The sequence below is a fragment of the Clupea harengus genome, chromosome 23 (assembly GCF_900700415.2).
Source record: "Clupea harengus chromosome 23, Ch_v2.0.2, whole genome shotgun sequence".
NCBI classification, from domain to species: Eukaryota; Metazoa; Chordata; class Actinopteri; order Clupeiformes; family Clupeidae; genus Clupea; species Clupea harengus.
In genome coordinates, this window is record NC_045174.1 from 19,668,800 (window position 1) to 19,682,342 (window position 13,543).

A 13,543-nucleotide genomic window follows, 5' to 3' on the forward strand; every position below is an offset into this window, starting at 1 on the left:
TTTTGCGCTCTGATCCTGCTGATGAAACCTTTGACATTGCCCGTCATCGCAGCACCCCATCAGTGCAGACACTTATACAATTTTTCCAACTTAGACCTCCCTGTTCAAGGTACTCTGTTGTTACACGGTATATACAGGTAAATACAAGGTAGAACAGTTCACCAAACTGGCAAATTAGCCAACCGAAAACTGAATTTCGCCCGAAATAGCAACTGCTAGCAGACTCAAAAAACGTATGCAACTAAATATTTTACTCTATTCCCTGATAGCTGAGTGTACTAGTAACTATTATAGTAACTAGTAGCTACCTACAGCCTACTCTAATATACCAAAGGGAAATTAGCCACAGATTAGCAAACCGAATTTCGCCCGAAATAGCAACTGCTAGCAGACTCAAAAGACATACAACCTTTCCAGCAGCTGTCTCTTAGTTTGACTATAACCGTACTTAACAGTCGTACTTGCCAGTACGGTTAGTACGTCATTTCCTGTATATTTATTTCTGAAAAATCTGTGTGCCTTTACAAGTGTTTTGTAACCCACCCCAGCAGCTGTCTCTTTAAAAAAAAAAAAAAAACATAAAGCTGTAAATGCTGTAAAAACATTGGTATTGTTTTTTATTTTTCGGCCAACCGCCCCATAACAGCCAGAAGCCTATCCAATCTGACATCGGCCCTCTCCTGCCGCTCCATCTCTCTCCGCTGCCTTTCAATGTCAAAGGCCTCCGCCCTCTCCATCATCTCCCCCACAAAAGCCATGTTATACCTCCTCTTCCTCGATCGTTCCTGGCTCTCCTCTCTCGGTGGTGGGGAGGACACACTTCTCTGTGGGGAGGACACGGCACCCATAGAGTTGGGCTCTGCCATGGATGAGCTGCAGGGCAAAGAGGAACGCAGCACGGGTGGTGTGATGGAGTGCCTCTGACCAAGCAGCTCATCCATGGCAGAGTACCATGGCCACGAGGCAGCCGTATCCTCCCCATTGTCTGTCCCCGTGCCTGTGGGTGGGCACTTCAGCTCCTACAGATAAATACTACAGTAAATACCACAACAGTGCATGCAATATTCCAATGGTAGGTCATGTGTGACTATCTGGTCATACCTTATATTTTGATTTGAGATTATCCCACTTCTTGCGGGCCTGAAGTGGGCTGACCATGCCCGCAAGGCAGATGGAATCAAGCACCTGTCTGAACAGACAGCCAATTGTATCAGATATGTAAATGCCACTACTTCTTCAACTGGTTACTGTGGCTGAAGAGTGCCTTTGGAGTACTTACTTCCATCCTTCCATTGCCGTGTTTTTGTGGCCAGTGAAAAGATGCTCTGCCTCCCCTCTGGCCTTGATGAACGCACAAACATCGGTTGAGGACCCTACATAGATATAAAATATTATGAAAAACATTTTAACCACCACAAGACAACTATCGTAACGGCAGCTATTAACGCCCCAGCTATTAAAAAAGTGACAAACAGTTAAAAACATTTATAGATCGAAAAATCTTTACAATCAACCTTACATATTTCAGTAGCCGTGGGTGTCTAGATTAGACTGGTAACTTGTTAGCCTGGATACCAGACCGAATTTAGCCCCGCCCACACATTTTTTGGTTAGGAAGTTCGGTCTGGCATTACTCCATTGAGGAGAAATTATCTGCGGCTCGATATCGGCCGTACCAATCAAATTGTTAAGGCGGGCTTTATACGATGATGGACAGATGATCAACAGTAACGTAACCAACCACGTCACCAACACACGAGTTGAATTCGTTTTCAACAAACATGGCTGCCGCTGGAGAGCTGAAATGTATAGATTCGAGTCCATTTAGACATTGACAGTGCATTCATTTTGAAAGAGGAACAGAGAAACGCGATTAAGGCATTTGTCAATCGAAAAGATGTTTTTGCCTTCCTTCCTACGGGATCCGGTAAAAGTGTAATGTATCAGCTGCCCCTGGTCACATACTACGTTGTTCTGATTGGTTGTAGGTAACCAATTGAGCGAAGAGGCATTTTTTCTCCTGGTTCGGTTGAAACACGCCCCATAATCACAGCCCAATGGAGCGATATCAGACTCATATTCTGACTAGAATTATGAGTATGACATCGTCAGGCTAGTAACTTGTTTGGAATTCAACTGAAACGTGTTTTCCGTTTTTTTTCCTTTGTGTAGACCCACACGCAAAATTAGCTGATACAGGAGGTGGTACCCAATAACAGCCTTTCTCGTCGCGAAATCGAATTCGCTCAGTTCGTTCGTCAAACATTAGCCTTGATATTTTTAAATAGCAGGTTATTTTTAAAGTACATTTTGTATGCAGTTAAAATGCATATTTTCTAGGAACATAAACAACCGTTCACTTTCCTAACTATCTTGCTGGCGAACTAGCTATGACAGTTAACAGCAACCAACTGACAGTTAAGACACCTTGATGTATTTTTAAATAGCAGGTTATTTTTACAGTACATTTTGTGTGCAGTTACAATGCACATTTACAATTTCACATCATAAACAACCGTTCACTTTCTTAACTATCTTGCATTAAATACAGATAAATACCAGAGTTAACGTTAGCAATCTTGTTAACAATCTTCAGCTACCGATAGCGACCTGGCTAACGGATACCTTGCTAACTAATTCAGACAATTTTTTTGTTAATCAATCATGGCATAATTACATAGTACACTGTTTATTTCTCGGTAACTTTAAAAAAAAAAAAAGCAAAGAAACTTACACTTATGAATACTTTTGTTCCCAGTTTGGACTGGACTGGACACCTCTTGACTGACTTGTTCCGCCATCTTATTAATATTTTTTCTCTGGCTTGGGTTCTGGCGCACAGAGTTATGGGTAATACCTGCCGCCATTAAGACAGCAAGACAGCTCTGATGCTCTCTTGAAAAATGACCGTTATGTGACGTATTTCAAGGTATCTTACTAAAGCGGAAGAGAAGGTTTAAGACATTTCAGTACTTGCTCTCTTACTAGGGAGGAAGGAAGGACAGGAGCATTTTAAGCCTATTCGAACAGACCCTTAGTTTGACGATAACCGTCCTGAGCAGTCCTTTACGGTGACAGTATGGTTAGTACGTCATTAGATAGTTAATAAGATTAGCGGAGGGAGAGAGTTCTTTGCAATCGCCAAGATCCATTATTCTTGTATGAGCGCTACCGATTCAGCCGACAAGGAATCATTCATTTACAAGACCTTTTAGAGTAATTTATTGCAAACACCACAGTCAAACATTGACTGTCTTGCGCTTTTTTTGCGAGTGGTACATTTTTGTAGTGTCGGTGATGCGGCGAACAAAGCACTCATAATTATATGAGCGTTATTAGTACACCATAGCATATCATTATTGTAGAAAATGATTACGGTGGACTCATGATAAGAATAGAGAGAAATACAGACAATTTATTTTCACTGCTTCAATTTATTGCATTTGTTATTAATACATTTAGTCATTTAACAGACGTTTTTATTCAAAGCGACTTACAAGAAAATGTAGAACTATGTCGAGGAAGGAGGTGAGGGGATTCGAACTAGCAACCTTGTAGTTTCGAACCGGTAGAAGGATCCTCTGTACCAGGTGACAATTACTGTCAGGTATTCATACATAGATATCACCCTATAAACATCCCAACACACCTTGCTCTCACAGCAGTGGCGGTGTTGAATTTTGCCATGATTATGGTCTTGTATTCTTCATAAGCGTTCATGTTCATCTTCTGCTCGCCAGCGGAGAAAAAAAAAATTCTTTGAGTTTAGAACCATTATACCATTAGAAAATCATTGTTTTGGTGATCGACCTTTCCTGCCTTTTGAAGTAGCACGTGCACGCGCAAATGCCCCGGTAAGTTTAGCCTGGTTGAAATTAACCACATGATTTAGATGCGGATCAGCCGTTAACGAACCGATATTTGCTGTTCTCAGTAAGGTCACTAATCTTAACGGGCTAAAAGGCCAATTGATTAACTTAGCTTCAACCCTACGACGAACGGGCCCCAGATCTCTTCCAATTTTAGCCAATCACATTATCTTGTCTATGTGGACTACAACCCACCCGTCATAGTAACGGACATTGTCTCGTCCAGCCTGAGATCATGAGCAATGGCATCTGGTAGCTGCCCACCAAATGTTAGTGAAATATAGCTTGTTAATCTTATTAAACCGATTATCATACCTGGTTGAATATTCTTAAGAATGGCAGGATCGATGTTTATTTTAAGTGTCCTCTAAGCTAACGTTTAGCAAGCTAGCTAGTCAATGTCTAACATAACCTTGGCCTTGCTGACATGGATAGAGCTACGTTTGCTGCATTAGTTTGCTCTCTAGCCAGGTAACATCTTACTATCCTTTCAATATTTTCCCTCTTCACTCTCTCTTTATCTCATTATCCATAGCCACTCCTGTTCACTCTTCTTCTATCAATTCCTACTTTTTTTTTAAAAAACTTTTTTGACAGCCTTCTTGACTTTACAGTTCTTTATCCTCCCTCACAATCCATCTCTCTGCTTCACTCCATTTTCTCTCCTTTCAGTATTTTCCGTCTTTACTGTCTTTGTCTTTAGCCACTCTTGATCACAATTGTTTCCTTTCTTAACTTTTGCACTTCATGCACTGGTATTTCCTTCAGGAAATGCATATTTTAGTTCTTGTTATTATTATTATTCCTTTTACCGAACTTTAGCGCTTAATTCAGCTCGAACCACTTAACGTAGAAACTTCGTTCGAACTTTGTCGCATAGGTCTTATAAAGGCACAGCTAAAAGGGCGTGGCAAAATCTCGATGTTCGCTTGGGTTACAGTAAATGACAGTACCCTAGATTTGTTCCTCATGCTGATCTGGATCTCCGTGGACCTCATAATGGCCGCGATGAAAAAGATTTAGTGTGGAAAAACGTCCTGTTGGCTCAGGAAATGTTGCGGTGTTTGCGTCATCTGTGATGTACAGACTACTGCAATTGACCTGTTCAATTGGATTGAATGAAAAATACCATAAAATATTTAAAAAACATTGTAATTAAATAGTAAAAAGACTCATGCTTATCCCGGGTTCCATAAAAATATATATTATAGGTCAACATACTTTAAAAAATTATATACATATATAGCAAAGTTACTTTAACTAACATCAATGGCCGCGGGAACTAGTGGTTCGAGAATTTAAAATGATATGACTTGAAAATCCACCACCGCGGCACAGCCCCGCAGTCGTGGACTGGCCATCGGGAGCACCGGGAGAAGAATAACGATGGAAAACCAGGCTGAGGCTGAAAAATTAAGAGACAAAAAGACATCACCTTCACTAGACAAGGTTTTACCAATTGAAAACCGGCTATGTTTATTTTACACAAAGCTCAAAAAAATATTTTGCGCTCCAATAAAGGCCAAAAAAGAACCCCCCTGATAAAATATGTTCCCGCGGCTATGCTAACATTAACTCATTCTACCTGTCATAGAATGACGTGCCACCAAGCTAACCAAGGCGCTGTGAACTGTGTGAGCATTCTTTTTTGCAATGCATAAAAGTGTCAATTATAAGTTGAACAATGACAGCACCTGAAAAATCCTGCAAATCTTGTCTGCTGACATGTCATCTTCTTTCAGTGTCACCCGTTTGGGTCCTCGAAATAGCACGAAGATTTCCTTTGCCGTTTCCATTGTCGTTCCACACTAACTGACAAATAGCAGCGCGCCCTCTGCTGATATCCTGAATGTGACCGTCAAGCTCGTGGGAGCAACTTCCGGATCACAACACAAAAATCTACGCAAAATTGAGAAAGAAGATTTCCACACAGTATTTTAATTACCGATTTCCATGTTTAAGCACATCACAGAAAATCAGATAACGGGTCGTTTTTTCGTTTTCCGTTTTCTATTATCAAATGGGTCGTTTTCCGTTTTCTTATTTCTAAATGATAATCCCGATTTTGGTTTTCTCATTTCAAAACGACCGCAAAGTACACAGACCGAGCAGCTATCTTTTTTTGTTTTAGTGACATCAGTGGCTGACATTTGTTTGTTTGACTGAGCGAAAGGGGGAATATTTACTCTGAGTCCAATCTCATCCAAGTCATTCTCAATGAGAAACCCTTTGTCGACCATTACACCATCTCCCTTGTTCAGGTAGATGTGTTCTATTAGTGTATTCATCAACTCTAGAAAGTTGCTTTTCTGAAAAATGTCTTTGTTGGATAAGGCTCAAGTGAACAGAGTTGAGGTAAACAGAATAGCACCACGTGGATCACATGCAATCAGTGATTTCAAAGTGTTGGTTGACTTAGAGTTTGAGAAGCTTTGGCTTTGCAGTACCAATGATCTTGGCTTCTCGATCTTAAGTTCTGTGCAATCAAGTATTGGCAGAGTTGTAGGAAAGTCGTTTTTATATTTATCTGGCATTTGAGAGATTATGATGTTTCTATGTGGCCATGCAGGGAGTTCCCCAAGTACACCAAACATGTAGTCAATCCACGAGTTGAACAGAGTGCCTACGCTGCGTTTAGGTATCTGAAAGCCAGATCCTTTAAGTAAAAGTTTTGGCGCAAGTTCATAAGAACTAGCAATAGTTGGTGACGTAGTGGCATTTCATTAATTTCTTGATCCACCCTCTTATGCATCAGTGGGACACTAGTTGGTGGAGATGTTTCAGTGCTTGGCACTGCAAAGACAGCATAGGTTGTTAAACTGGTCATAACTAAAGCCAGTGAAATACTGGAAATAGTTAGCAATATTGATGTGGTGCAAGATTTCTGGTGTCAGTCTATATAGAATCAGATTTTTTCTCAATACATCAATTTCGGTATCCCTCTGAGCCAGCATAGTCTTCAATCTCAGCAGCTCCTCTGACGGATGCTGGTCCAGGTTGTGGTTGCTCTTCCACTGGTGGCTGTTCTTCCTCTGGATGCTCTGCAAATGCAAGTTTATGGTTAATTTGGAAGAAAGGCAATAAACATTTACATTTAGTCATTTAGCAGACGCTTTTGTCCAAAGCGCCGTACAAGGGAAATAATCTCTTAATGGGAAGGAAGGAAGAAAGGAAGGAAAGAGGCATTTTAAGACATTACGAACATGGCCAGGGTGTTTGGCACGGTGGCTCAGTTGCTTGCACTGCTGCCTCACAGCAAGAAGGTCATGGGTTCGATTCCCGCATGGGGCACTGTTGGCTCTGGGGGGCAGGTCCTCCCCAGAGTGCACAGTGCTCAGGTGGGCTATCTCCCGGGCCTTTCAGTGTGGAGTTTGCATGTTCTCCCCGTGTTCACAAGGGGTTTCCTCCACTAAGAACCCCAACAGTAAAAACATGCAAAATAACAGAACTCATGTCCATCCCTGACCAAAGATGGACACTTCACTTCACTTGGTCTTAATTATTATTACTCCTAAACAGGATCAGGGGTCAGGATTTAGAGGGTTAGCTCCAGCCAGTTAGCATCAGCTCTTCGGTGCCAGCAGCTGTCCAGGAAGTTTGTTTCCCATTGGCTAGTTTCAGTCATGTACTTGTGTGTCCAATCAGTTTTGTTTACTGTGGTTATCAGTCGTGTGGCATTTGAAGGTCAGGTGATTGGCTCTTCGTAATTTTGGTGCTAAAGTGAGCATTAAGATGTTGGCAGTTAGTTTCACACTTCTTGTGTTGAAGTAGCAATCATATGGATCACAGCATGAGTGTCTTGACAAATGTAGGATTTGTCTACCAGGAGAGGGGTTTGAACCCACGAGGACTATTGTCCATTGGATCTTAAGTCCAACGCCTTAACCTCTCGGCCATCCTGGTACACTTAACACTTGGTACACTTCTATGAAGAATTTCAAACCATTACTCACTCAGTATGTGATAAGGGTGTGTGTTTCAGGTCTGTGTGAGTGAGATGACTGTATTTTGGACCCCAACAGGGTGTTTGGGGATGTACTCAGGGGGTCAGGATTTAGAGGGTTAGCTTCAGCCAGTTAGCATCAGCTCTTCGGTGCCAGTAGCTGTCCAGGAAGTTTACTATGGATATCAGTTGTGTGGCATTTGATGGTCAGAGTGATTGGCTCTTCGTAGTTTTGGTGCTATAGTGAGCACCAAGTTTCATACTTCTTGGGTTGAAATAGCAAGCATATGCATCACAGCTCCAACTATATCCAGACATGAGTGTCTTGACCTGGGAATGACAAATGTAGGCTTTGCTTTAGAAAGACATCTACCAGGAGTGGGGTTCGAACCCACGAGGACTATTGTCCATTGGATCTTAAGTCCAACGCCTTAACCTCTCGGCCATCCTGGTACACTTAACACTTGGTACACTTCTATGAAGAATTTCAAACCATTACTCACTCAGTATGTGATAAGGGTGTGTGTTTCAGGTCTGTGTGAGTGAGATGACTGTATTTTGGACCCCAACAGGGTGTTTGGGGATGTACTCAGGGGGTCAGGATTTAGAGGGTTAGCTTCAGCCAGTTAGCATCAGCTCTTCGGTGCCAGTAGCTGTCCAGGAAGTTTACTATGGATATCAGTTGTGTGGCATTTGATGGTCAGAGTGATTGGCTCTTCGTAGTTTTGGTGCTATAGTGAGCACCAAGTTTCATACTTCTTGGGTTGAAATAGCAAGCATATGCATCACAGCTCCAACTATATCCAGACATGAGTGTCTTGACCTGGGAATGACAAATGTAGGCTTTGCTTTAGAAAGACATCTACCAGGAGTGGGGTTCGAACCCACGAGGACTATTGTCCATTGGATCTTAAGTCCAACGCCTTAACCTCTTGGCCATCCTGGTACACTTAACAGTGTTCTATGAATACTTTCACACCATTACTCACTCAGTATGTAATAAGGGTGTGTGTTTCAGGTCTGTGTGAGTGAGATGACTGTATTTTGGACCCCAACAGGGTGTTTGGGGATATACTCAGGGGGTCAGGATTTAGAGGGTTAGCTTCAGCCAGTTAGCATCAGCTCTTCGGTGCCAGTAGCTGTCCAGGAAGTTTACTATGGATATCAGTTGTGTGGCATTTGATGGTCAGAGTGATTGGCTCTTCGTAGTTTTGGTGCTATAGTGAGCACCAAGTTTCATACTTCTTGGGTTGAAATAGCAAGCATATGCATCACAGCTCCAACTATAGCATGAGTGTCTTGACCTGGAAATGACAAATGTAGGCTTTGCTTTAGAAAGACATCTACCAGGAGTGGGGTTCGAACCCACGAGGACTATTGTCCATTGGATCTTAAGTCCAACGCCTTAACCTCTCGGCCATCCTGGTACACTTAAGAGTGTCTGTGTCTGGTCTGTGTCTGGGTGAGATGACTGCATGTTGGACTCAGACAAGGTGTTTGGGAGTGTACTCGGGGGGTCAGGATTTAGAGGGTTAGCTCCAGCCAGTTAGCATCATTTTTTTGGTGCCAGCAGCTGTCCAGGAAGTGTGTTCCCATAGGCTGGTTTCAGTCATGTACTTGTGTGGCCAATTAGTGTAGGGTTTTGTTTACTGTGGTTATCAGTCGGGTGGTTATCAGTCGGGTGGCATTTGAAGGTCATAGCATAAGTGTCTTGACCTGGATGAAAGGTAATGACAAATGTAGGCTTTGCTTTAGAAAGACATCTACCAGGAGTGGGGTTCGAGCCCACGAGGACTGGATCTTAAACAAGCCGGTATCATCATCCTCGCCCAAATCCTGTTCCGGTGCGGACAACATCCTCATGCCCCTCGCTCCAGACCTAGACATACCAACATCTACGCTACAGAGCAATCACAGCTTCAACCTGGAGAAAGCAAGGAAGATTCAGGTTGAGACAAAGGCACAGGCTGCCTGTGACAAATGGCTCAAAGAGCGAGAGGCAGGGATTAAAGTATTCCGGCACCGTGCCGGATTTCCGGCGTCCGGCGTTTGGCTGCGAAAAAAATCTTATAAAAAAAAAAAAAAAAAACACACGTCTCGATATCATCACTTTCGAGTTTATGAGTTCGTCTGCCAATGAAATGAAAGGAGCACAACTCTCCCGCTCTCAAAATAACATTATTAACCAATCAGAAGTAGATTGGGGCGGGTCTTGGGAAAATGTGCTTCAAAGACTTGCTTTTCTCTGTCGCTCTGCCTAGCATAGATGCCTGAGTAGAGAGACATCACACCAAAGGAGAGTAGGATGGAAAGTAAGTTCATGAAAATAAATGGCGCTGGGCATGGATAGAAGAGATGGGAAGGGAAAGACAGTAAGCCTTTTGGTAGCTGTGTAAGAAGTTAAGAGAAGCAGGTGCTTGCTTCTGCACTTTGTGCTCGAGAAAGCTAATATATGGAACTAGCTATCCAACACACAACGCCTTTACCGGGAGCAACATCCTCAGCTGATGTACCGGCATCAATAACTGACCGTGTGTGTGACGTGTGTTTGACTAAACTGTCAATATCCAATCAGCATGTCGCTATTTTAACACACACGGCATAACACCAGAGTTTAAAAGACGTATTTCGGAAAAGCTAAAAAAAAAAAAAAACGGCATGTTTTCCTTAAATGTCGACGAAGCCACCAACAAGTACATGGACAAAGTCCTGTTTTGTATTTATTTCCCAACATTAGTTACTAGTTCTTGTAACATTTTAATGTTTTGTTTGTTATTTATTTTATCGATATATTTTCTATTAATTTCCTAGTATTTAATTTACGATTATTTCTTTTGAACAAAGCAATTATGGAAATGTTGCAATATGAAACTACATTATTATCTACAGTTCACTGTTGCACTTTAACAGTTTAAAAAGTAAATCGCTGTCCTTTTTCATATATCCTCAATTAAATGGTTGCAAATCAACTCTTCTTCCACTGACATACCCTTATTACATGTCACCTTGTGATTGTAGGTCATCTTGTAACCTTTCAGGGACAAAGCTTAGCAGCAAAACTTGATATCAAAAGAAATCGTAAATGCTACATGTGTTAGTACCATATTGTAGTGAGGTGGAGTACTATTGCTGACCTTTCTTGGGATTGCAGTTTCAAAAGTCTCACCATAATCTACAATCATTAATTTCTAAATGTTTGTTTGTTTGTTTTTTTGACCCTGCAAATGTGTCCATGCCACGGGACGACACCAGACGCAATCATATGTGAATTTAATTAGGTGAAGGGTTGTCATTGTTTTTCGTTTTCATAAGTTTATGAGTGCAGTTGATGTCTTGAGGATCAGTGGTGTTGTCATAGTGCTCTTTGTTCTCTGTTAAATGACAAAATGCCGTCTGCTCTTTTTCTGGGATAGTTGATGCTTATTTCATAATGGATGGTCTATGAGAGGTGCCTTATTGTGTTACCTATAGTTGTAATCTCATGCATAGAATGTTTTTTTCTAAAATATAAAATCTCTCTGTCTGTCTCTCTTCTCCACACACAACCACCCAAACAACAGTCCCAGAATGCATCCGTTTTATATAATTTACTCCTCTCAAGCTGTTTACGTCTCATAACAGCAGACATTCACTGCGACTTCCTCATTGGTGGGATTGACTCTGCAGTCACTTAAGGTGCAGTGGCCACACCCCACTGGCCAATCATAACTGTTTTTCCAAGGAAAACCCTGTTTTCTGATTGGCTCCCAATGGCATTAAGCTCGTTATTGGCTAGTCAGTACTCTGGTGGAGTGTCCATGGGGAAGGTGACCCTGAGCTCCACCTGTTCTGTTCCACACACAGGCTGCTGGTGATGCGTGTCCCCCATCACTCTCCCACACTCTACTCTGCCATCATCTCAGGCCTGCCAGTGGAGAGAGAGAGGAAGGGGGGGAGAGAGAGAGTGAGAGAGGAGAGAGACCACAGCTATACAGGGTAGGTAGCCACACAACTTATTATGCTCGATTTCTTCTTGACATGGGCTAAGCACCATAAATCATTCATCTTAAAAGTGTTTATAGATTTTTTTTTCTCTCTTCTCCTCTCCCTCAGTAGAACAGGGCTAAGAGTAGAAATGATGGGTTCCTGACACGGTGGGGCATTTTTACTCTAACTCAATAACTGCACTTATTTTCACAGAGGTTTTGATTTCCTGCCCTTCGAAGGTGCATGGAGATTTTAGCCATGTCACAGACGGCATCTGACAGGAGAGATCGAAATTGATCATTTCATTTTTGGTAAGATTGTGTAGTTAGACTTCAAATTTGAAAATGCCACATTGGACACAATGTAATAGATAAGAAAAAGAAATTTAGAAAATGGAATTTAGAAAATGTGAGGACTTGCCATCAAGTCAAGGTGAAAGTGGAAAGTATTACGTCAGTAGGAGGAATTAAAGCCAGGTGGCCTTTGGAACATGAAAGCTGTTTGCGCAGCTAGGTAACTAAGTAGCACTTATATAGCACTTTTCAGTCAAAGAATGCTGAAAAGTGCTTAACATCACAACAAAAACAAAAAAATGATATAAACTCCAGACGATGGTAAACAACGATAAATCACACAATCCAAGGGGAATAAAACAGGGAGGATCATATAAATTAAAGAAGAAAACGCCTGAAAATGTCCACCTCGATAATAATAACCCTACTTTTTGATAGGGTGCTCACAGTTCAGGTCAATAGATTCCAGCACTCTCCCCACGAATGTGACAAGCCAGCTAGATGTCATTGGGCATGATGGTGACTCCAGGCAATGTGCCAATCTGTGTGCCATTGTGCCAATCTGTGTGCCATTGTGTGATGGCGCACAGATTGGTGTCCTCGAAGAGCCCAACTAGGTAAGCCTCGCTGGCCTCCTGAAGAGCCATGACAGCAGAGCTCTGGAAGCACACATCAGTCGTGAAGTCCTGACTGATCTCTCTGACCAGATGCTGGAAGGGCAGCCACCATTTGACACCCACTATCACGATAACTGATGCAGTATACAGTCTTTGCTATATGAGGTGTTAATGGCATACTTTACAACCTTACAAATTATGAGTTCAAACGAGGTGAATTCTACACACTCAGAAGAGACAGTGCAGATTGGACCACATTAACACTGCACTCCTTGCGGGACCTGAGTGTAGTACAGAGCTCTGATGGGATATTTCTCCCCAATCCCTCCCAAAACACCTGCAGGGAATACCTCAGGGCATGTAACAAGTGACGTGTGTGTGTGTGTTTGAGAGAGCGTGTGTGTGCGTGTGTTTGAGAAAGTGTGTGTGTGGGTGTGCGGGTTTGAAAGAGAGTGTGTGTGTGCGTGTTTGAGAGAGAGAGAAAGTGTGTGTGTGCGTGTTTGAGAGTGTGTGTGCGTGCGTGTTTGAGAGAGTGTGTGTGAGTGTTTGAAAGAGAGTGTGTGTGTGTGTTTGAGAGTGTGTGTGTGTGCGAGTTTGAGAGTGTGTGTGTGTGTGTTCCAGTATGAATCTTTGTTTGTGACAGACTGCACTGAGAGCAATACAGCACTGCCTTCCCACATAATTCCCACGTCATTCTATACCAGGCCGGGTGACAAGGCCTCTCCTTTACACTCACTCACACTCGGTAGTCGCTGTAAGAATTCACTGAGAAACGCGTACCGCAAGAGCAGCTATGGTGAGAGTCTCCTCAGCAGTCATTTAGCACAGCAAATAATTGAATTAGGAATGTTTGAA

The 13,543-nt window shown here is 42.3% G+C and overlaps 4 non-coding genes across 4 annotated transcripts; all 4 read right to left on the minus strand.

Moving 5' to 3' along the window:
• Positions 1–7,689: 7,689 nt before the first annotated feature.
• Positions 7,690–7,772, minus strand: trnal-uaa. Its single transcript has one exon. It is a non-coding gene; the product is annotated as a tRNA-Leu (tRNA).
• Positions 7,773–8,182: 410 nt separating this feature from the next.
• trnal-uaa lies at positions 8,183–8,265 on the minus strand. The gene has a single exon. It is a non-coding gene; the product is annotated as a tRNA-Leu (tRNA).
• A 410-nt stretch (positions 8,266–8,675) lies between these two features.
• Positions 8,676–8,758, minus strand: trnal-uaa. Its single transcript has one exon. It is a non-coding gene; the product is annotated as a tRNA-Leu (tRNA).
• Positions 8,759–9,156: 398 nt separating this feature from the next.
• Positions 9,157–9,239, minus strand: trnal-uaa. Its single transcript has one exon. It is a non-coding gene; the product is annotated as a tRNA-Leu (tRNA).
• Between the last annotated feature and the right edge of the window lie 4,304 nt (positions 9,240–13,543).